This window comes from Eurosta solidaginis, chromosome 3, assembly GCF_040869045.1.
Source record: "Eurosta solidaginis isolate ZX-2024a chromosome 3, ASM4086904v1, whole genome shotgun sequence".
Classification (NCBI taxonomy): domain Eukaryota; kingdom Metazoa; phylum Arthropoda; class Insecta; order Diptera; family Tephritidae; genus Eurosta; species Eurosta solidaginis.
In genome coordinates, this window is record NC_090321.1 from 206,287,900 (window position 1) to 206,313,277 (window position 25,378).

Consider the following 25,378-nt stretch of genomic DNA (forward strand, 5'->3'; position numbering starts at 1 on the left):
TATATCTGAATGTTAAACAATAGAAAAATCATGTATGTATATTGGAACGGTTTTTCGTCATCTCTTGTCAAATTTGATTTCGAGACAAACCGGTTTCGGCGTTGTGCCATCATCAGTGTCGATTTTTGTTCTCCACAAAACAAAATAAGTCAATAGAAAAATCATGAAAATCATAAAAGCAGTTCAGATAATTCGTTGCAGTGGTTAGTTTTAATTTGTTTCCATGGCTTACAAACTAAAATTTAATTTTGATGTTTTCGTAAACTTCGATCCAAACATCATATAACAAAACCACTAAAACACTATAAATTTTATTTGAAAACGTTATGATTCTTTCATAAGGACAAAAAACGAAAGAATGCATACTTTTCAACTGCGAAATGCTCGGCTGACTAAAGTCAGTTGATATCATTACAAGCTATGATTGTTTTTTTTTGTTGGTTGATATTTTTTTATCGCTGTTTTATGCTTGCTTCTGACCAATAATTTTTTTCATACAAATAACTTAATTTTAATTTAATTTTATTATAAATAAACTTCCTTACAATAAGTTATTAAACTTCACCATTTTTTAAATCATTGGTTCTTTTTCAAAAAATCTTAGCTCAAAATTATTTTTGGTGTGGTATCCATTGTTGCTTCCGATCACAAATCACACAAACTAGATTGCGCATGTAAACAAAAGATCAGATGTTTTTGATTTGGTGACGTAGCAATTGCCCATTTTCATTTAGCCGCGCTTTGATATACATATATTTGTGAATGTTTTAATTAAATAATTATATTAATAATGCATTGTTCTGTGTTTGGGTGTGATAATAACAACAAGAAAACCAATGAAAACAAATGTAGATTTTTTCATTTTCAGAATGCAGTAGTGGCTAAGAAATGGTTTCATATTTGCCGCCGAAAGGACGTAGTGAATCTCAAAACAGCATGCATATGTGAAGGCCATTTCACTCCCGAAGATTTCGAAAGAAATATGCAATATGAATTAATATTTTATAATTATAAAACATATTTATTAATAGCAGCCTAAAATAAATTTGATACATGATATGATTATTAATATATCTACATCTTTTTATAAACACCACTATCCGGTATGGAGTCTTTATTTCTGTTTGTTGTGTAGATGCTGGTTGTCCAGCGGATGCACCCGCTGCTAAACCTAATTGTGTGTCTGTTTTTTGGTGATGCAATTGCTAAATTTTCTTAGAAAATGTCACGTAAAACACGAATGGGATTGGTTCTCCTATATCCAGGAATAAATCATGCTTAGCACCATTTTCTAGTAGATATTCCCATACCCTAGCTTGCTCAGCTTTCTCGAATCGCGAAGGATGTTGTAATGCAGATGGTGGTAATAATATATCATCAAAGAATCCAAGGGTATGTATGTATGGGAAGCGCCATCCCCATGTAGGATTATTGAATCTTTAAGCGATATGATATCTTTGAGCGCAATGCAGATACCCAAATTTAATAAAACCTGTTACAATAAAATGCAAGGTTAGTAATTTCACATACACATACACATAGATTGAACTTACTTTATTGGCCAATTTTCGGTTGATCTCGTCGCATATTGCTCCCACCAATTCCAAATGAAACTGATCCGGTGCTATTCGGATGGTGTCCTTCAATTCTGCGTTCTGTAAAAATTAAAGTGGTTATTAAAAGTGTATAGGGCATTAATAGGCCTCTCGAAAGATAACCTAAGAATCCTAACAGCTATTCTTACAGGACACTGTAGACTGAACAGTCACATGCAAAAGCTGGGTATAATATCGAACAACACCTACCGATTTTGTGATCGTACTATAGCCAACTTCATTTCCCAATTCCTCGCCCATTTCTGAGCTATAGGCGCTGCAACCCACACGGCAGCTACACGTCTAGGTTGTATAAAACAGATTTGTAAAACCAGCCACAATTTGTCGATTCCATGTTTTGCATTTAATATTGTCACGGATATTAGCATCACTAAGGTATCCCATCACTAAGGCGATGCTAAGGCCATGCCAAGCAGTATTTACGTTAATAATCAAATCAAGTATACACATATATAAGACAGCCCAGAGAGATGTCACACACAGATGCATTTACTTATACGCCTATGTGCGCGCGAGAGACTGTAAACTACAAACATTCACATCAATAATTCAATCTTTATGTATCTACATAAACGAATAAATAATTGCGTCTACACATATGTACCATGTACGAATACGAGCAGCGGAGAGTCAATGCGCAAACACATGCATATATCTGAGAAGTTTGAGAGCTACTGGACTAGTAGATTCTGGAAGCGCCTAAAAGATATATAAAATTGTGCAATTTTAGTTATAGCTGAGAAGTTTGAGAGCTCATGGACAATGCTAGTACATTCTGGAAAAATGCGAACGAGGAAACCAAAGGGTATAAAAGGCAACAGATGAAGAGGCGCTGTAATTCAGTTTGAGTTGAGCTATCAATCAGTTGATTAAGCACGCGATCTGGCGGCCAATAGTAAAGTTTCAATGGAGTTATAAGTCAGTTTGGTTATTAAGCCAGCGAGTAGCAAAGTACAAGTGTTATTGTGAAGTACTTTAATAAAGGCCATTTTTCCATTATTCAATATTGGAGTTATTTATTCAACAGTTTAGTGATTCGAACTTAGTAGAGGATTGCAAATAAGAGGATTTGCAGCAAATACGTTACAATTGGTGTCAGAAGAGGAATTGTTGAATAAATTCCGAAGATTGGGAATACAACTTGGACATGGCAAAGTTCAGTGAATTGAAGATCCAGCAACTGAAAAAGGAGTTGGAGAACCGTGGAATAAATACAACCGGCAATAAGATCGAACTTCAAGCACGGCTACGAGAGGTAATGGAGTCGCAAGGAATTGATGTGGACGAGTTTGTCTTTTATCCTGATGGGGACGAAACAACAACAAAAATTGAAGAGAAAAACGAAACATCGCAGACGGTTACCAGCACAGACTTGAACATGATATTGGCTGCAATATCTGCACAAACATCGACAGTAGCATCAATGTCGTCGCAATTGGCATCCCAACTGGAAGCGCAAGAGACACGTATAACATCCAAGATGGAAACTCAACTGGAAGAACAGAAAACGTATATGTCATCACAGATGGAATCACAGGAGACACGTATAGCATCTCAACTGGAATCGCAGGAGAACCGTATAACATCGAAGATTGAAGCACAAGAGGTACGAATGTCGGAAATGTCGGCACAAATATCAGCGCAGATCTCTGCACAACTGGAAGAGCAAGAAGGACGTATTTCTTCGAAGATGGAGGCGCAAGACACAAAAATTTTGCAACTTGAGAACAAAATCGATGCCGAGATTGAAACATTGAGAGGTCGTATACAGGAGTTGCAACTAATTCGCCCAGTTGTTTCAGCAAGCAATACGAAGGTAAAAACTCCATCTTTTGATGGTTTTGTTCCTTTCCAGGTTTCAAGCTACAGTTTGAGAAGACCGCAGCAGTGAACAACTGGAATGCGGAAGATAAAGTTGCTGCACTGTTCGTGGCATTGAAGGGGCCAGCAGCGGAAATCCTACAGACGATTCCCGAAGGAGAGCGGAACAATTATGAAGCATTGATAGCTGCTGTAGAACGACGTTATGGAAGCGAGCATAGAAAACAGATATTCCAAATTGAGTTGCAAAACCGCTACCAAAAAGCAAATGAGACATTGCAGGAGTTTGCTTCAGATATTGAAAGATTGGCCCATCTTGCAAATGCGGAGGCACCCGTGGAATACACTGAAAGGGTAAAAATCCAGAGTTTCATAAATGGCATACGGGATGTGGAAACGAAGCGAGCTACATACGCAAACCCAAAGCTGACATTTTCTGAAACGGTATCACATGCATTGACTCAGGAAACGGCCTCACTATTGAGTAAACAAGCATACAAAGCTCATCGTGTGGAAGTGGAAAGACCAGATTGGGTAGACACTATTTTGGAAGCACTGAAGGGATCACAACAGAAAAATGCCGGAGTTATTAAATGTTTCAAGTGCGGCAACCCAGGTCATATTGCACGACATTGCAGCAGCGGTCCCAATAGCTTCAACAATGTGGATGGTCGTAAACGCAGAGCAGAAGGTGATGAGCAAATCTCCAAGACCACTCAATCGTTAAACTAAATCGAGTCAGCCGCAAGGGGCGACAGCTGGCTCCCGCAATTGAATGCCCCATAATCTCTATCTCGCAGATTGGAAGATCGAGCAATCTTACTGTTGGAGGACATGTGGACGGAAAGGAACGGTTACTGACTGTAGATACGAGTGCATCTCATTCCATCATTCGAGCGGATTTAGTCAACAAAAAGATAAGACCATTGCTTGGAGCAAGATTACGTACAGCCACGGGAGAGCACACCCAGGTAATTGGAGAAGTAGAATGTGAAGTCGCAATTGGGAACGTCACGGTAGTACACAATTTTATAGTGGCAGAAATTGTTGATGAAATTATAATTGGAGTGGACTTCTTAATCGACCAGGGGAATAAAGATCGACATGCAAAGCAAGACGATGCGATATAAAAACATGGAAGTACCACTTAATTCGGCTACGAGAGAGGCTACCGCAGTAAACGAGTGCTGGTGGAAGAGAGTCAGCAAATACCACCAAAATCCGAAGCAGTCATCTGGGCAAAGGTTGATGGAGATTGTGGGACAAACAAATTGTGGGTTGTCGAAGCAGCAAACAAATCAGCACTAAACATACTTGTAGGAAAAACACTGGCTATGACAAAACAAGATGGACGTATTCCGGTAAGAGTACTCAATGAGTTCAAGTCACCACTCAAACTGACTAAAGGAGCTATTTTGGGAAGATGCCAAGAGGCTGAAGTAGTTATTAACTGTGAACAGCTCCAGGAACTCGTTTCAGCTAGTAATACTGATCTTTCAAATGACATCACGGCATGGATGCAAGGGCTAGAGGAAGCATATCAGAGTAAGGCAAAACAACTGCTCATAAAGTACGCGAACATATTTGACCAGGATGATTCTAAACCAGGCCGCACCAACGTTGTGAAACCTCAAATTGACACTGGAGATGCGAGGCCGATCCGTCAAGCTCCACGCAGTGTTCCACTGGCGAAGCGGGAAGTTGTGAATCAAATCATTCAAGAAATGAGCGACAGCGGCGTCATCGAACCATCAGCTAGTCCATGGAGCTCACCGGTAGTACTTGTAAAGAAGAAGGATGGAAAAATGAGGTTTTGCGTGGACTACCGGAAGATGAATGACGTTACGAAAAAGGATAGCTACCCGTTGCCAAGAATTGACGACACTCTGGACTCGCTATCTGGTACGAAATGGTTTTCCACACTGGACTTGAAAAGCGGCTACTGGCAAGTTGAGGTGAAAGAGGAAGATAAAGAGAAAACAGCCTTCAGTGTCGGTGATGGTCTTTGGCAATTTACAGTGATGCCTTTTGGACTTTGTAATGCACCAGCTACTTTTGAGAGACTCATGGACCAGGTACTGAAAGGACTACATTGGAAAACATGCTTGGTGTACCTGGACGACATCATCGTATTGGGCAAGAGTTTTTATGAACATTTCAAGAACTTGGAGGAAGTTTTCCAGAGAATAGCTGGCGCTGGTCTGAAGTTAAGTCCCAAAAAGTGCACGCTGTTTAAAAAGGAAGTAAATTATTTGGGCCACAAGGTAACTACAGAAGGTGTCTGTACAGCGAATGAAAAGATAGAGGCAGTACAGGATTGGCCAAGACCACAGAACCTACATGAATTGAGAAGTTTTCTTGGGCTGTGCACATATTACCGCCGATTTGTACCAAATTTTTCCAGCGTAGCCCATAGCCTCCACGAGCTTACAAGAAAAAACAAAGCTTTTGAATGGAAGAAGGAGCAAGACGTGGCTTTCCAAACATTGAAGGAGCGTTTATGCACTGCCCCAATGTTAGCATATCCGATTCCAGGAGCAACATTTATTCTAGATACAGATGCGAGTGGATATGCTATAGGAGGCGTTTTATCACAACTGGTCGATGGACAGGAGAAGGTAGTTGCATATTACAGCCGTTCGATTGGAAAACCAGAGAGGGACTACTGTGTTACGCGGAGAGAGCTGTTGGCATTGGTAGAGTGCATTAAACATTTTCACAAATATCTCTACGGCCAGCGATTCTGTGTCAGAACAGATCACGCAGCGTTGAAATGGCTTCTGCAGTTCCGTAATCCGGAAGGTTAATTGGCACGGTGGATCGAGCGACTACAAAGCTACGACTTTTCCATTGAGCATCGAAAAGGTAGTACCCATGGAAATGCTGTTGCAATGTCACGAAGACCATGTAGTTTTGAATGCAAGCACTGTTCAAAAGCCGAGGCTAAAGAAGACATTATAGATGCCCGGCTAATGAATATAACATGTATAGATGAATGGGACAAGGAACAGCTAAGAAAGTGCCAGCTAGAAGATGCAGATCTGTCACGTGTTATGCAAGGGCTCGAACGAAATGAAAGACCAAACAGAGAAGAGATGTCAGCAGAGAGTCCCATTGCGAAGTCATATTGGGCACAGTGGAACAGTTTAGAATTGATATCCGTTTGCCTTCGTCGAGTATGGGAGAGTGAGGATGGTAAATACAAGAATAAACTGATAGTTGTTCCCAGAAAGAGGATTCCTGACGTGCTCAGCGAGCTGCATAATGGTCCAAGCGGAGGTCATCTTGGAATCACGAAGACGCTCGAGAAGATTAAACAGAGATTCTATTGGGTTGGTTGCCGTCAGTCGGTCACTGAGTGGATTGCGAACTGCAAGGTTTGCAGCAGAGCGAAAGGGCCCAGAACACGAAGTCATGGCCAGATGAAGCAATATAACTCAGGTGCGCCATTTGAAAGGATCGCCATGGATGTCGCAGGTCCATTTCCTACTATCAACCGCGGAAACAAATACGTACTGGTGGTTATGGATTATTTCAGTAAATGGCCAGAGGTATACACAATCCCAAACCAAGAAGCAGAAACAGTAGCAGAAGTGGTTAAAAACGAATGGGTTGCAAGGTATGGTGTACCAATGGAGTTACATTCTGACCAAGGCAAAGATTATGAGTGACAAGATGAAAGCCAGATATGATAAAGCAATTAATTCAGAAGGTTTTCAGGAAGGAGATTTGGTGCTGTTATACAACCCACAACGTAAAAAAGGTTTGTCCCCGAAATTGCAGTGTAATTGGGAAAGCCCATACAAAGTTGTAAAACGGATCAACGATGTAGTGTACCGCATACAAGCCATCGGTAAACCACGAACAAAAATGAAAGTGGTCCATTTGGAAAGGCTGGCAACGTTTAGATCGAGAGATTTGTCTGATCGGGACGATCAGACTTAGGTGGAGGGCAGTGTCACGGATATTAGCATCACTAAGTTATCCCATCAATAAGGCGATGCTAAGGCCATGCCAAGCAGTATTTACGTTAATAATCAAATCAAGTATACACATATATAAGGCAGCCCAGAGAGATGTCACACACAGATGCATTTACTTATACGCCTATGTGCGCGCGAGAGACTGTAAACTACAAACATTCACATCAATAATTCAATCTTTATGTATCTACATAAACGAATAAATAATTGCGTCTACACATATGTACCATGTACGAATACGAGCAGCGGAGAGTCAATGCGCAAACATATGCATATATCTGAGAAGTTTGAGAGCTACTGGACTAGTAGATTCTGGAAGCGCCTAAAAGATGTATAAAATTGTGCAATTTTAGTTATAGCTGAGAAGTTTGAGAGCTCATGGACAATGCTAGTACATTCTGGAAAAATGCGAACGAGGAAACCAAAGGGTATAAAAGGCAACAGATGAAGAGGCGCTGTAATTCAGTTTGAGTTGAGCTATCAATCAGTTGATTAAGCACGCGATCTGGCGGCCAATAGTAGAGTTTCATTTGAGTTATCAGTCAGTTTGGTTATTAAGCCAGCGAGTAGCAAAGTATAAGTGTTATTGTGAAGTACTTTAATAAAGGCCATTTTTCCATTATTCAATATTGGAGTAATTTATTCAACAGTTTAGCAATTCGAACTTAGCAGAGGATTGCAAATAAGAGGATTTGCAGCAAATACGTTACAATATTATTACTATACAAATTAATCGCCAAATCTTTGGACCATTATAAACATTCATTTTATACAAGACAGATTTTGCTATTTTTTCAACTTTTCGATGTATATAACATAATTTGTAATCGATTATCGCTCAGCGGTCGACTATCTACTGCAATCGACACTCGCAATAGGGGGGGATTAAGTTTTTAATTTTTTAATTGTGCTGTATTTTACCTGATGCTCCTTCACTGCAGCTATTAGATCCTCTTTAAATGGATAAACAATATTGAATATAATTTAGCAACATTGCGTGCTCTAATCTGTATCAAGCCATTGATTATAGACTTGCAAAAAACTCAAATAATCCCCATGCATATGATTGAAGTTCCTACGAGCTGTATCGGCATGTATGATTGTATCTTTTGGACGATAGAATATTGCGGTATTCACAGAAAGCATCGCAGCAATTGAGACCAATTCTTCGGAACATTTGTACCTAAATTACGGTATTCAAATTTAATAATCCTGTTTACAAAGTATGGAATTCCGAGTATAAAATCAAACTAAATTGTACGATTTGGTTAGTTACATTTCAAAATCGGAATGCAATTTTTTTAAACTTCTACTACTTCTCATAGCAAGCAGCATTTTACTCATCATTGGATCACCTGGAAATTCGGCCATACGTCTACCCAATTTCGTTCGTTCACCATGATGGTTGAGAGAACCCAAAGCATATAATTGTTCTAAAGCTAAGACAAGCGTTTCATGTGGCGGTGGATCTAAAAAGTCAAAGTGAATTATATCAATTACACCAAGGGCTTTAAGCATAAGCACAGCAGTCCCAAGCGAAGAGTATAGTATTATCTTCTGATTCATGTTTGTAAACCCAAGCAGTATAGAGGCGAAAACAGTTGCCTGGCGCAGTGCGTCCAGCACGTCCTGCACGCTGATGTGCTGATGCTTTAGAAATCGGTACAACGATTAATGATTCCATACCAGTACGAGAATTAAAATTATTTTGCAAAACCAGGATCTATCACATATATGTAAAATGTTGTCAATTGTGATCGAAGTTTCGGCGATATTTGTTTAGATATGTTAAAATAATAGTTGACCGATAAGAACGATCTATTTCTCCGATACATTTACGGTTAAAAACATTTTAGTTAAACAATTAAATTATTAATTAAAATATAATAAATTTACACAAAAACATGCTCTTATATTTTGCAATAAAACAGCATAACAGCTGTTCTCGCTCAAGTCAACTGTGACGTATATGCGCAGAACGAAGCAATTTTTAACTCGTGAATGCGCAATCTGGGTAAGTGATTTGTGCTTCCGACATACAAGGTTGTATTTCAAGCACATATTCCTCGTGTTCCAATGAAACATGGACGAGATACGGATAGATAAATCTCTATCCGTCCCTGCAAAAATTGTTGGATTACGTGTTCCATTTTCTTCATGTTGGAGTACTCTAACAATACTCCTTTGCAATACATTTTCGGACCACCATCAGCCGTTCATTGATTGTGAATGATGACAAAGTGTGATCTCTTAGCTGTCAACTGCCTGACAGGCTGTTCAATATGGCTACTTTTCAGCGTTTTGACAGGCTGTTCAATATGGCGGCGCCTATCTTCAGCGGGTGATAGAAAGAGATACAGAATGAGACAGCGATAGTCAAATACGAATCAGGTGATCCAATCACTTTGGAATTTTGACGTTTATGCAGAAGAGATCACACTTTGTCATCATTCACAATGCGATCATTGCTCGTTTTTTAACGACAGTGATCACGACACGATGACGATCGAACAGAATTGCCAAAAGTAAAATATTGCATGCAAATAACTAATAATAAAATTTTACTTTGGCAACTCTGATAAAATGCAACAGCGCACTGGTTTTATGTATACATATTGTAACGAATTTACTTGCAAGTCCTCTTATTTGCAATCCTCTGCTAAGTTCGAATCACTAAACTGTTGAATAAATAACTCCAATTTGTAATAATGCAAAATGGCCTTTATTAAAGTACTTCACAATAACAAACTGTGCAACGAATAGCTTGCTTAATAACCACACTGATTGATAGCTCAATGAAACTCTACTATTCAAAATAACACTGCTTTTGCTCGCTAGATATCGTCTTAATCAAACTGCTTGACAACTCAAATCAAACTGAATTTCTTTTTACTCGCTTGCGCCACTTTTATAGTTTACGCTGCATACATCTAGGCTCTTCTATTTCCAGAACTTACCAACTACCAACTATTTCGAGTGTTTATAGTTCTCATATAGTTTCTACTTGTTTACAATTTTCTACTTTTCATCGTCTCTCAGATGTGTGTGAGTTTGTAGTTTACAGTCTCTCGCACACACATAGGCGTATAAGTAAATGCATCTGTGTGTGACATCTCTTTCGGCTGCCTTATATATGTGTATACATTATTTGATTATTGACGTAAATACTGCTTGGCATGGCCTTAGCATCGCCTTAGTGATGGTATAGCTTAGTGATGCTAATATCCGTGACACTGCCCTCCACCTAAGTCGGATCGTCCCGATCAGACAAATCTCTCGATCTAAACGCTGCTAGCATCGCCAAATGTACCACTCTTCTAATCCGTGGTTTCCCAGTGGTCTGTATGCGGTAGATGGTATCCCTGATCTTCTTCACAACTTTGTACGGGCCTTCCCAACTGCACCGAAATTTGGCTGGAACACCTTTCCGCCGCTGAGGGTTCTTTAACATTACTAAATCTCCCGCCAAGAAACCTTCCGAATTAAAGTTCTTGTCATGCCAGTGTTTCATCTTACTACTCGTTACCCTGGGCCGTTCGTTCACACTCTGTTGCTTGGTCAATGAAACACTTCGTAGAGCTTGCGCTGGACGGATTTGCTTTGCATAATCGGTATCGTTCCCACATTTCACAACAGTAGTGCGCTCCGGCTTGAAACTACCCTCGCATTCATTCTCGGAAATTCGTTGCTTCGTTTTCCTGCGTCTTTTAGGTTTTGTCAATGCCAGTGTTTCTCTCACAGGTACCTTCGGTTTTGATTTGTTTGGCCCATTTGTTCCATCAACCTTTACCTTTGAATTTCGTGGCCTTCGTCGAGTCTTCTCCACCAGTACCCGATTACTGCTGAACCCTTTTTCCAAACTAAAGTTAAGTGGCACATCTTGGTTCTCATAACGCATCACCCTTCTCTGCATATCGATCTTGATGTCATGGTCAACCAAGAAGTCCACTCCCAATATGACTTCCTCAACGATCTTCGCCACAACAAATTTGTGTAGAACCATGACCATCCCAATCAATACTTCACATATCACTTCTCCCTGAACTTGGTTATACTCGCCAGTGACCGTACGCAACTTTGCTCCAGGTAACGGTTTTACTCTCCTGTTGACCAAGTCAGATCGGATCAAGGAATGAGATGCGCCCGTATCTAGAGTCAGTATTCGTTCTTTGCCATCCACATTCCCTCTGACGGTAAGACTGCTCGATTTTCTACCAATTTGCGACACAGATATCACAGGGCATTCAATAGCTGGATCTAGCTCTCTACCTCTTACTCGCTCTTGCTCATCTCCTCCAGCTTTGCGTTTACGCCCACCCACATTGTTTGAACTATTAAGGCCAAGATCGCAATGACGTGCAATGTGACCGGACTTCCCGCATTTGAAGCATTTGATAACTTTTTCACTCCGCTTTTGCGATCCTTTCAGCGCCTCCAATATTGCGTCTACCCACTCTGGCCTTTCTACTTCCACACGGCGTGCTTTGAAAACTGGCTTACACAGAAACGACGCTGTTTCCTGAATCAGGGCTTGTGACACCGTTTCTGCGAATGTTGGCTTTGGGTTTGCGTATGTAGCCCGCTTCGTTTCCACATCTCGTATGCCATTTATGAAGCTCTGGATTTTTACCCTTTCAATGTATTCCACGGGTGCGTCCGCATTCGCTAAATATGCTAGCCTTTCAATATCCGACGCAAACTCTTGCAATGTTTCACCAGGCCTCTGGAAGCGGTTCAGCAACTCCATTTGGTATATCTGTCTCCTATGCTCAGTTCCGTACCGCCTCTCTAGAGCGCCCATCAATGCTTCATAACAGTTCCGTTCACTCTCTGGAATGGTTTGTAAAATCTCAGCTGCAGGCCCTTTCAACGCCATGAACAGTGCAGCAACTTTATCTTCCGCATTCCAGTTGTTCACTGTTGCGGTCTTCTCAAATTGTAGCGTAAAGACCTGGAAAGGAACAGAACCGTCAAAGGATGGTGTTTTTACCTTTGGATTACTAGTTGAAACTGCTGGGCGATTTAGTTGCAACTGCTCGATACGTCCTCTCAAAGCATCCACCTCGGCCTCGATTTTTTCTTCAAACTGTAAAATTTTTGTATCTTGCGCCTCCAACTTCGAGGAAATTCATCCTTCTTGCTCTTCCAGTTGAGCAGAGATCTGCGATGATATCTGTGCTGAAATTTGCGCCGACATTTCGGATATCCGTGTTTCTTGTGCTTCTATCTTCGATGTTATTTCTGACGACATTTCTGCAATATGTGTCTCCTGTGATTCCATCTTGGATGTCATATATGTTTTCTGTTCTTCCAGTTGAGTTTCCATCTTGGATGTTATACGTGTCTCCTGTGATTCCAGTTGAGATGCCATTGTCGATGTTTGAGCAGATATTGCAGCCAAAATCATGTTCAAGTCTGTGCTCGTAACTGTCTGCGTAACTGTCTCTTCCATTTTTGTTGTTTCCTCGCCATCAAGATGAAAGTCAAACTCTTCCATGTCAATTCCTTCTACTTCCATTGCCTCTCGTAGCCGTGCCTGAAGTTCAAGTTTAACGCCGCTTGTATTCAATCCACGGCTCTCCAACTCCCTCTTCAGTTGCTGGATCTTCAATTCACTGAACTTTGCCATGTCCTTGTTGTCCTCTGGAATTTATTCAACAATTCCTCTTCTGACACCAATTGTAACGAATTTACTTGCAAATCCTCTTATTTGCAATCCTCTGCTAAGTTCGAATCACTAAACTGTTGAATAAATAACTCCAATTTGTAATAATGCAAAATGGCCTTTATTAAAGTACTTCACAATAACAAAGGGAGTTCCCTAGCTTGAAACATATTTTTGTTATAAATGGGTCGGAGACGGCCACTTCTATTTTCATGGAGCGGCTGATGTTCCTCAACCTCAATTGGCCTTGAAATCTTTTGTCATTCGACGGATTTTCCCATAGAACTTTCGGGTATTATCGAAGTGAATCGATCATGAAGTGAACGACTTGGTTTCTTGTCATGCGATCATGGAGTTGCGGTGAAGTCATTCTTGCGCGAAGAGAGGCTAAACTAGCCCACTGTAAGAGAAAATACAACTTCCTTGCTCAACCTGGTTCTAAAGTGGTAAATCATGAGTTTGATATTTTTTGGGGGGTAGTCATCGTGTACTATATTTAATTTATTTTAGGAAGAGTCGTAGCGAAACAGACACGGCAACAAGCACCATTAAGGTACTAGCCCGACTCCATCGGGAACGATTTAATATGACCTCATTGAGCCTTCTAGGCCGTCCCGCCTCAATTCCTAGTTCCATGTTCTCAATCGGGTCCGTCAGAGCCTGGCCTGCTTAATATGTGCATGATACATTCATATATGCAACAGGATTCCTCTCATATGTGTAACAGGATTCCCTCAGGTGAGGTTGACTATTGGGTTGCGGAAGCTTTGAATTGCGCTTATCAATCACTTGAATTCCATCCCTGTGGGCCACATAAGCTTTTTATTTGTTGGAGCAAATAAATGTTATGATGGAATACCTCGCCTTGATGCAGATCGTAGCGAGACGCTCGTTCACAGCCGTGAGTAGCAGCACCGCAGCTCTAACTTGCGTTCTCCTGCCTATTAACACTGTGGTAGCCATTGCAAGGTTCTATTGTCCTCCCGCTGGAGCCCTGTTTTTTGCAGTTTCTGTGTGATGATGTTGTCAGCATTTTCCCTCACGTTGACGTCAATCAATGTATAGGTAAAACCGTTTCTGACCAAAGAATATCGCACTCTAAAAGCTTCTTATCCTGACCACCCTGATATTTGACTTTAAATCAAGTGCGTTTTAATCATCGGTTGAAATGGCCTTTGAGATATCTTTGCGAAGGGTAAAAGTTCCACGGCATCGCTGGCTTGGTTATTTTATGTGAATAAATGAAAACGCCTTGGATCTGAAGACATTATTATGAGCAACCGCTGTTCCAGCGGGTTATGGGGCTTAGCTTATTACCAAGGTAGGAGACAGCTAAACTCAAATTTGTATGCCGAAGAATTATGGTTTCCAAGGCACTCGGGGTTAGCTGAACTGGCCGGTCTATAAAGACCTCGCATAGACTGAATGTGTCCATAGTGGCCTGTTTAATTTCCAAGTTTTTGCGGTAACAATAACATTATGGACAACCGTCGGTGACAGTCGGGAAGGGGAAAACATTGTTGAACTATCAGATCAGCTCTTAAAACGTATGTATATATGTATGAAGAAACGTATCCTCATCTACCTAAATATCTATACGTGGATTTACATGCTTGGCTGCGAATATGAAGTGCTTAGAAATTTAATTAAATTTCATAGCTCAAAACGCCAACCCTCCTCACACTACTTACATATATACATATGCCATAATATACCAACTCACTCCCCTTTGGCAGACGTCAAACACCCGGTCGCTCGACCATTTGATAAAGCGATGCCATGACGATTCGGTTTTATTAAAAAGCCAAATATGTACAATTTTTATGCTATACGACCACCCACTTGATAACCCAAACCCTTGGCTAAACACACAAATTGAAGTACAAATGTCCTTGTGAAAAGGCAACAACAAAATATATCGAGTTTCTTTAGGCTGTGACGTACTTGAATTGCGCACCGCTGCTCAGACATTACATAATCGACATTTATTTGCTTTTTAATAAAACAGGTGTCTGCCGACCTTTTGGCATTGTTGATATGTGTACCGCATCTCGCAGGGTTCGCTTCCAACCAACACCACCCTGCATCTATTTGCTTCCTTACGTCCACACATATACGAAGTCACCGCATTTGAGCATCTTTTATTATTTAATTTCACATATCATTCATTATACTCAGCTGAGCAGAGCTCACAGAGTATATTAATTTTGTTCACATAACGATACCCCGTAACGGCATAAACTAATCGAGATAGATATAGACTACTTATATATCAAAAAGATCTGGGCGAAAAAAGAAATTCATTTAGCCATGTCCGTCCGTCCGTCTGTCCGTTAACACGATAAATTGAGTAAATTTTGAGATATCTTGATGAAATTTGGTGTGTAAGTTCCTGGGCACTCATCCCAGATCGCCATTTTAAATAAACGAAATCGGACTATAACCACCCCCACTTTTTCGATATCGAAAAACCGAAAAAGTGCGATAATTCATTACCAAAGACGGATAAAGCGATGAAACTTGGTAGGTGGGTTGACCTTATGACGCAGAATAGAAAATTAGTAAAATTTTGGACAATGGGGGTGGCACCGCCTACTTTTAAAAGAAGGTAATTTAGAAGTTTTGCAAGCTGTTATTTGGCAGTCGTTAAAGATATCATGATGAAATTTTGCAGGAACGTTACTACTATTACTATATGTATGCTAAATAAAAATGAGCAAAATTGGATGACGAACACGCCCACTTAAAAAAAAATTGTTTTTAAAGTCAAATTTTAACAAAAAATTTAATATCTTTACAGTAAATTATGTCGACATTCAACTCCAGTAATGCTATGGTTCAACAAAATACAAATATAAAAGAAAATTCCAAAATGGGCGTGGCTTCGCCCTTTTTCATTTAATTTTTCTAGAATACTTTTAATGCCATAAGTCGAACAAAAATTTACCAATCTTTGTGAAATTTGGTAGGCGCATAGACTCTATGACGATAACTGTTTTCTGTGAAAATGGGCGAAATCGGTTGAAGCCACGCCCAGTTTGTATACACAGTCGACCGTCTGTCCTTCCGCTCGGCCGTTAATACGATAACTTCATCAAAAATCGATATATCTTTACTAAACTCAGTTCACGAACTTACCTGAACTCACTTTATCTTGGTATAAAAAATGGCCGAAATCCGACTATGACCACGCCCACTTTTTCGATATCGAAATTACACAAAATGAAAAAAATGCCATAATTCTATGACAAAAGACATGAAACATGGTAATTGGATTGGTTTATTGACGCAAAATATAACTTTAGAAAAAACTTTGTAAAATGGGTGTGACAACTTCCATATTAAGTAGAATAAAACGAAAAAGTTCTGCGGGGCGAAATAAAAAAACACTTGAAATCTTGGCAGGAATACTGTTCGTGGTATTACATATATAAATAAATTAGCGGTACCCGACAGATGATGTTCTGGGTCACCCTGGTCCACATTTCGGTTGATATCTCGAAAAAGCTTTCACATATATGTACAACTAAGGGCCACTCCCTTACAAAACTCTCATTAAGACCTTTAATTTGATACCCATATCGTACAAACAAATTTTAGAGTCAGCCCTGGTCCACCTTTATGGCGATATCCCGAAATAGCATCCACCTATAGAACTATGGCCCACTCCCTTTTAAAATACTCTTTAATACCTTCCATTTGACATCAATGTCATACAAACACATTCCAGGGTTACCCTAGGTTCATTTTCCTACTTGGTGATTTTCCCTTATTTTGTCTCCAAAGCTCTCAGCTGAGTATGTAATGTTCGGTTACACCCGAACTTAGCCTTCCTTACTTGTTTTATTTAGATATCCTCACCCCGCTGCATTTACGCATTCAACCTGTAGCATACGAAATTGCTTGAACTGAAGACCAGCCATGCATATCAAAAGCACAGGCATTCAGCCGTCATGCGTAGAGCCACCCCCATTTGGACAGCAACAGCAGATTTAGTAGCATCAGATGACAAAAGATGAGGTGACCTCGCACAATGTTGACTGCCGTTGATCATCAGATTCTTATGTTGGTTGCTTGCTTACTATGCTGGGGTAATCGTTGCGCATTGTTTGGTCGAGACTATTTAGAATTGTCATTTTTCATTTCTCCACTACCATTATAGCTAAATCTCATATCGTTTACAACAACAATATAAATGTTGATTGATGTAAAAAAATTAGGGGTCATGAAAGCTTAGTTTATTGTTTTTGTTTTCTCATAAAATCGAAGTTAAAGTGGTAAAGAAAAAGCAATATTGGCAGAAAGAAAATTGTAATACACTGTAAAAAATATTTCATTTACGATTTCTAGTTAATAGATCAAGGGAACATCTGGAGAAGCCAGCGGTGTTCAGGACGCGCTACTTCGAAACCCTACCAATGAAAAAACTAGGTAACAAGTCTCGGAGGAGATCTGCTTTTTCTGATGACGACAATGAAAAATATTTTAAGGATTACGATTTTTAGGGTAAATACCATCCAGCCAAAGAAGGTACAGTTGCCCGACGAATTTATGTCCACGTGAAGGCACAGGCCATACAGGAAGGAGAAGGGCATTGCGAGATTTAGATGAAACCAAGCAATGGGAGCATATTTTGCACCCACTACATTCCGCCGTTGCGGACAGCATAGGTTTTCAGCGGATCCGGAAAAAGAATTGGGACGATAAGGATTACAGCGCTGCATAGGAAAAAATGGACGCTACTTAACGCCCAAGTTACAGAAAAAAAGAAAAATAAGAGGGAAAAGAAACGTACGGACGAAATGCATGAATACGAGGAGCATTCGCTTATGTGGGCTAATAAGAATAATTTCTGAAAATTCTGTCAAAAAAAAAGCACAGCAGATGACGGAAGGTCTCAGGAATGTCAATATACCGAAAAAAAAAATGAGCCGGGAAACGATGGGCTACACAGCGAGCTGATTATACATGGAGACGAAGGGTATGCCTTCAGATTGGAATTGAAGTGGAAAGGCGATTCCACAAATCGATCTAATTACCTCGGAAACAGTAGCTGAATATCGTGTATAAGGGCTAGTGTGTGAAACTGAAGCCTAAAGTCAATCAACTGGTTGGACCAAATCCTATTAAAATCAGATTAGATAAACGAAGCCCGCCATCATCGTCATCAAACCAGGTTTTGGGCGCGAAAAGGAGTTTTTATGTTTGATTTAGAGTTCCATGTAAGGCTTTTACGGCTTTTTCAATGACGGGTGTCATGTATGAAACGAGATGGCAGCGCCACGACAATAAATTATTTATATATACATCTGGCAACTGTGTTCCCAGAACATTCTTTATCTTCTTCTTTATTAGTTTTTTATCTTTCAATTGATATAATTTGACGCATTAACTTTAAAATGTAACAATTAACTTATTTCATTAATTAAATAAACACTCATATATAAAAGTGGTGTCAGAAGTGTATTTTAAAAATGAGCCTTACACCGGAGGATTTAAAAACAGTGTTGGATTCGCTAGCAGGAGCAATCCGAGGAGCTGTGGAGGAGGCTGCACAGAATGCTGCGGCAAATACAAACGTAAATCGTTCGGTGTCACCCAAACCGCCACCGTTTAGTATTACGGAATACACATCAGAAGATAAATCCTCAGTACAGGATTATTTCACACGTGTAGATTGGGCATTACAGTTGAGCAAGGTTCCAGAAGCGGAACAGCACACATTTCGTATGTGTACACATGAGGGCAGAGCTTAATACAGCGCTAAAAATTCTTGTTAGCCCAAAAACACCAGACTCGCTCAACTACAGCGAAATAAAAAATATCTTGATGCGCCATTTTAATGGTTGTTGGAATAAGTATGCAGAAAGTATAAAGTTCCGTCAAAACAAACAAGAAAAGGGAGAGCCGGTTTGCAAGTTCACACTTCGGTTAAGAGAAGCGGCTGTACACTGTGAGTATTGAGAATTCTTAGATAGAATGCTACTAGAGCAATTGTTGTATGGCGTAGAATCACGAGTTATTTGTAATGAAGTTATTGCAAAGAAACCAACAAATTTTGCTGAAGCATACGAAATTGCGCATACAATCGAATTAACACAAAACGCCACAACAGACCTAAAGTGCACAGAGGTGATACAAACAAGCGAGCCAACGTATAAACTGGGATACGCACCAGTTAAAACAAAAAGAAATACAAATTCGAAAAACCCGAGTGGCAAAAAACCGATGCAGAGGGAAAAAGAGAAAGGGTCCAATTGTTACGGATGTGGGGGGCAGCACCTTAGAAAAGACTGCAAATTTAATAATTCCAAATGCTTTGCATGTGGAAGAGTGGGCCACACAGCCAAAGTGTGCAAGACCAAATTAGATCAGATTTCAGAGGATGAATGTGAATCAGTTCAAAAACTAAACAGTATTAATGCATGCAGTAGATAGAAAAATGATTCCTATACATATAGATGGGAAATAAATTCAGATGGAATAAGATACGGGTGCATGTCCAGTAATGAATTGCAAAACGTTGCGTTCAATTAAACCAAATTTTAGGTTGTTAAAGACAGATCGACGATTTACAAGCTATACGGGCCACAAGGTGAACTGCATTGGACGGGTCGTAGTAACTGCGACAATGGGGAAAACTTCACGACGACTTAATTTGTATGTCGTTCAAGGATATTGTGATACACCTTGCGGCCGAGAATGGATATCGCAATTCGCACGAGAAATAAACTTCACTGAACTGTTTTCATCGTCTAACCGAATCAATACTATAAATTCAACAGCACCAAAACTATCAATAAACCAACAAACGCGACTGCAACATCTCATTACACGTTTTGAGGACATCTTCAGTACGACAGCTGGGAAGTTGAGTGGGCCACCTGCAAAAGTAAAGCTCAAAGCTGGAGCAACACCAGTTTTCGCGCGAGCGCTCGATGTACCGATGGCGCTGAGAGAGGAGTATGCCCAGGAAATAGATCGTAAAATTCAGTCAGGTTTTTACAAGAGAGTGGAGCATTCAGAATGGGCCTCAAAAACACACGTAGTAGCAAAAAAGAATGGGGATATTCGCATTACCGGTAATTATAAGCCCACTGTCAATCCAAAAATGATCATCGACGAACACCCGATTCCAAAAGCAGAAGATTTGTTTAATAAAATGAAAAATGCTACAATATTTTGTCACTTAGATATAACAGATGGATATACGCATTTAAACATTTGCCGAGGAGTTTGCGCATGTATTGTCATTAAATACAGTGACGCATGGGTTAATACGACCTACTCGTGCGGTATATGGAGCAGCAAATATTCCAGCTATCTGGCAAAGAAAAATGGAGACTGTGTTACAGGGAGTCCCAAATGTTTTAAATTTTTTTGATGTTATCTTGGTGTTTGCTGAAAACTTCGAGCAGCTACTGATAGTTTTGGAAATGACACTAAATCGCATTAAATCACATGGTTTGCATTTGAACAAGTCAAAGTGTGTCTTTGCGACACCATCGGTGGAGTTCCTTGGCCACCGCATCGACGAACAGGGCGTACATAAATCCGAAAAACACATTGAAGCGGTACTAAACGCTCCCAAGCCAACGACTTTCGAAGAGTTGCAGCTGTTTTTAAGAAAAACCACGTATTATAGCGCATTTATTCCAGATTTGGCCACAAGTGCAGGGCCATTGCGGAATATGCTGAAAAGAGAGAAATTTTACTGGACTAAGGAGGCAAACGCAGCGTTTGACCTATTGAAAGAGACGTTGGTTTCACCTCAAGTGTTGATGTCATACGACCCAACACTACCTGTACTACTGGCAACAGACGCGAGTCCAACAGGACTAGGAGCCGTGCTTTCACACCGTTTAGAAAACGGGACCGAACGACCAATTGCATACGCAAGTCGAACATTGAATGCTACAGAACAACGCTATCCACAGATTGACAAAGAGGCATTGGCAATTGTGTGGGCGGTTCAGAAATTTTTCAAATATTTATACGAGCGTCATTGGACACTAATCACCAATCATAAGCCATTGTCACAAATATTACAACCTGACAAATCGCTTCCAGTATTATGCAAAAGTAGAATGGCGAACTACGCAGACTTTTTAAGCAGATTTGATTTCGAGGTAGTGTACAAGAACTCAAAGGCGAACGCGAATGCCGACTATCTTTAACGCGCCCACTTTCGGCCACCGAAATCATTACAAATTAAGCAGTTGCAGCAGACAGCCATGACGAATCTAGACGAATATGATGAGTTCGACCACTTCATGATTCGCCAAATCAGCCAATTACCACTAAGTTCAGAACACATAGCAAGAGAGTCCAGAAAAGAGGAACGAATGGGTAAAATAATTAAACTACTGGAAAGTGGCCAGTGCTTGAAAAGGGCAGGGTACAAATACCCAGAAATAAATTATAAGTTGTCCTTCGGATGTTTGACGTTCGAACATCGTGTTGTTATTCCACCAAAATATTGAAACAAACTGCATAACAATTTACACGCGGGGCATTTAGGAATTGTTAAGATGAAAGGGATTGCTCGCTCATTCATATACTGGCCGGACATAGACAATGATATCGAGAATATTGCGAACCAATGTGATGCATGTGCAAGACAAGCAAACAAACCGGCAAAAAGTGAGGATCATCATTGGTAATACCCCAATACAGTAAGTGGTTAGAAGTGAGAGTTACTAAATCTATAACAGCAAAGGCGACAATTGCGTTGTTGGACGAAGTGTTTGCGGCTTACGGCGTGCCGCTAACTGTCGTTTCTGATAATGGAACAAATTTCACTTCTGCAGAATTTAACAACTTTCTGACAGCAGTTGGTGTTAAATATCACAAATATTCAGCGCCGTATCACCCAGCAACTAACGGAGAAGCAGAGCGTAGCGTACAAACAGTCAAGAAAGCATTGAAAGCGATGGGTACTACGAGTAACTCATTAAAGACAAATTTTAATGAATTTTTGAGGCAATACAAAAACGCACCGCATGCAACCACAGGGTCATCACCAGCACTACTATTTATGGGACCACAGTTGCGCACAAGGTTGAATCTGATTCGACCAGAGGAAATTTCAAAGAAGGTAGAAGAGGAGCAATACGTAAAGTCCAATAAAACTATTAGAGTTTGAACCAAATCAAAATGTTTGCTTTTTGTCTGGAAATCCACGAATTTGTAAGTGGCTCAGGGGAACCATAAACTCACGTCTAGGTGATCTGCACTATGAAATACTCTTCAATGGGAAAAGTGTAAAACGGCATGTGGACCAAATACGCAAAACCCCGGTTGGACCTGATAAAACAGCTCGGGAAGTTGATTATTACAAGGCGAGGCTGTCAACCGAAGACAACACTAATGAAACCGAGGCATCAGCTGAAGTAGATAGCACTGAAGCAATAACGCAACCGGTGGTTACTGAAACGGCGCAAAACGAATCGTGGGGATCGGAAGATTTTGAAGGCTTTGCTTCGGCCAATAGTACAATAGGGCAAAATCCTACATCTACACCGCATACAACACCCGAAACAAGTAGGATAGACAGAGAAGGGCACCTGTCGGATACTCACCTTAGCCCTTGCAGAGGAGTGAAAAATGTTATGTATGAAACGAGATGGCAGCGCCACGAAAATAAATTATTTATATATACATCTGGCAACTGTGTTCCCAGAACATTCTTTATCTTTTTCTTTATTAGTTTTTTATCTTTCAATTGATATAATTTGACGCATTAACTTTAAAATGTAACAATTAACTTATTTCATTAATTAAATAAACACTTATATATAAAAACGGGGAAAACACCACTGTCAAATTTGAGCTCGAGACATTCGAAGGTAAACGGAGCTTCAGAAAACGGATTCCTTATCGTCTGATATATTTAACCTAATAGTGCCTGATGAACCAAGGCTGCTATCAAAGAAAAAAATTTTCCTTGGCAGTTTAGTCAAGGTTGACGGATCTACTACCGAAACTGTGAACGAACACTTTTTTCTGGCTACCAGCATTAACAGCGAGAACAATGTCAGCGGAGAAAACCCAACTAATAATCATACTTGCCAACACGGTTTTATTTAGCTTGACTTGACAGGCTGGCTGGCCGGTTGGCCGGCACGAATTTTGTAATTGAAATTTAACTAACTTCCCGATCAGCTACATGCTTGAAACTTCGAATATAGTTCAGAACCCGATGACAATGCAATAATACAAAAAACTCCGATAGGTGGCGCATGGATCGAAATATTTCAAAAAATCGTATTCGTGGTCCGATTTGGCTCATATTTGGAACACATAATACACACATGAATAGAAAGGGAACTATGAAAAAAAAAAACGCCGCTAGGTGTCGCGAGGATCGATATTCAAAAAAATCGTATTTGTGATCCGAATTTTAAGTTAAACGGTTTATTGAAAACAATACTTACATGAAGTAATAATAATACTAAAAGCTAGAAAATAATTAGGTAAGTCCTAGGTACTAGTCATCACACTCCTCATCAATCTAGGGCGTTGATCAGACAATTAAATAAAAGCGTTGGATGCGTCAAATTTCTATTGATAGTCATATATAAGACCAACTGAACCTTAATTAGGTTATGCTACGCCTTACATATTTAATTTTCTGATTGTGAAGGCAAACTTGATTCCGCTTACTGTGACTAATCTAAGACACAAATTTATCTCATTTTCCACAGTGCACGTTCCACTTCATTTCATTCATTCGTTTGTACATTCCAAAAAATCATTTGACATTTTTTGGCTCTGTTAATATTTTGTTGTAAATTATATGCGTAGTAATATAAAAAGTCAGCTATGCTGACACCCTTTCATTTGTTAGAAGAGTTCGCATGGCAAGTGTGCAAAAGCGATTTGTTGTATTATACGAATAAGGAAGGTCTCGGTATGTAATTGTCTTCTCAATGCCTTCAATGTGAACTTTGAAAGGCGCATGGGTGTAGGACTGCAGGATACAAAAGGATAATGGTAATTTGCCAACAATACGATTTTGAGCATAAGGATTAACGGTCTTCTGCACGATTTAAACGCTTCCACGTGACAGCAATATGCGTACTCACAAAAATCAGTAACAATAGAAAGAGAATATTAATAGACAAATAAAAAAAAAGCTGTAAATGCTATGACGAGGGGTAGTGTTTAAATTTGTTTGTAAATGATTATTTTTGAGAGTGGAATTGAAGTGCTTTTTCACGAGCTTTTTAGTGCAAGAGGGGTGATTGTTATAAGCGGGTGTTTATGTGTGTAAATAGTCGAACAAGTAATTGATGACAAACCGACTTCAGAGATGAGTTTACGGACTATTAGTAATTTGGCACATATATTACGTTTTTGCTGTTGTTTTTATTATACGCATTGTGCAGAAGAACCTGGAAACCGAATATGGAGTATCGAATTCTCTAATTAATTGGTACTTGCGCGTCTTACAACAACCGCACTGAGTTCTAAAAGAAGCGGAAAAGGTGTTGCAAGAAACTCTAATTGGAAAAACGCGAAATATGTTTCGAGCAGAGCTAGGAACGCGCTATCAAGTCAAAAACACTACTAAAAGACAGTAAGGGTAGCAAAGGCTAAATCCTGGCAATCCCCTTGCTCCTCAATTGAAAACATTTGCGAATCGTTGCAGAGATTACTGAAAAAAAAAACTATCGGTTGGACTGTTTTTCGTCAAAAAGCTAAACAATCAAAATGATTCTCTACGTAGGAAGGGCGTAGAAACGATTGAGAGAACTGAAGTACATTTTACTGGACAAGGATGGTAGCCGTAATGCCAAATACCAATAAGACTTCCATCTGTTATGCTGTAGGTTCTTGATAGGAACAAACCTTGCTAAGGCGCAGCATGCATATATTAAGGGACGATCAACAGAAACTGCTTCACTAGTGTCTTATTTAAGGAATTTCAATGAAAGACTGAAGAACATTGCCTTCCACCTATTATGTTTAGATCTGAAATGCTTCGTCCCAAACGGATAGTTGTTGTATTTCCGAGAATAATAAAAAAAATATATATATATATTATGGCGAATTTTCACTTCACTAAATAAATGCACAACAACAAAAACATTAAAGCAAGCTACATAAACACATTAATCATCATTTACCCACATACATACAAGGCTACGTAGAGATAACTCACACACAGATGTAGCCATCAGCCGAAGTAGTACTCACGCATACACCCGCATATGGCTATAAGATAGACATAAACTACAAAGATGCATGTAGATAGCTAATAACCAACCAATAGATACAATTGTTCTTGA

General features: G+C 39.8%; 1 long non-coding RNA gene across 1 annotated transcript; it reads right to left on the bottom strand.

The window, feature by feature from the left end:
* Window positions 1–1,018: 1,018 nt before the first annotated feature.
* On the bottom strand, window positions 1,019–1,958 carry LOC137246925 (uncharacterized). Its single transcript, XR_010951740.1, has 3 exons — window positions 1,806–1,958; window positions 1,554–1,655; window positions 1,019–1,492 (listed from the first exon to the last, which is right to left on the bottom strand). It is a non-coding gene; the product is annotated as an uncharacterized lncRNA (long non-coding RNA).
* Between the last annotated feature and the right edge of the window lie 23,420 nt (window positions 1,959–25,378).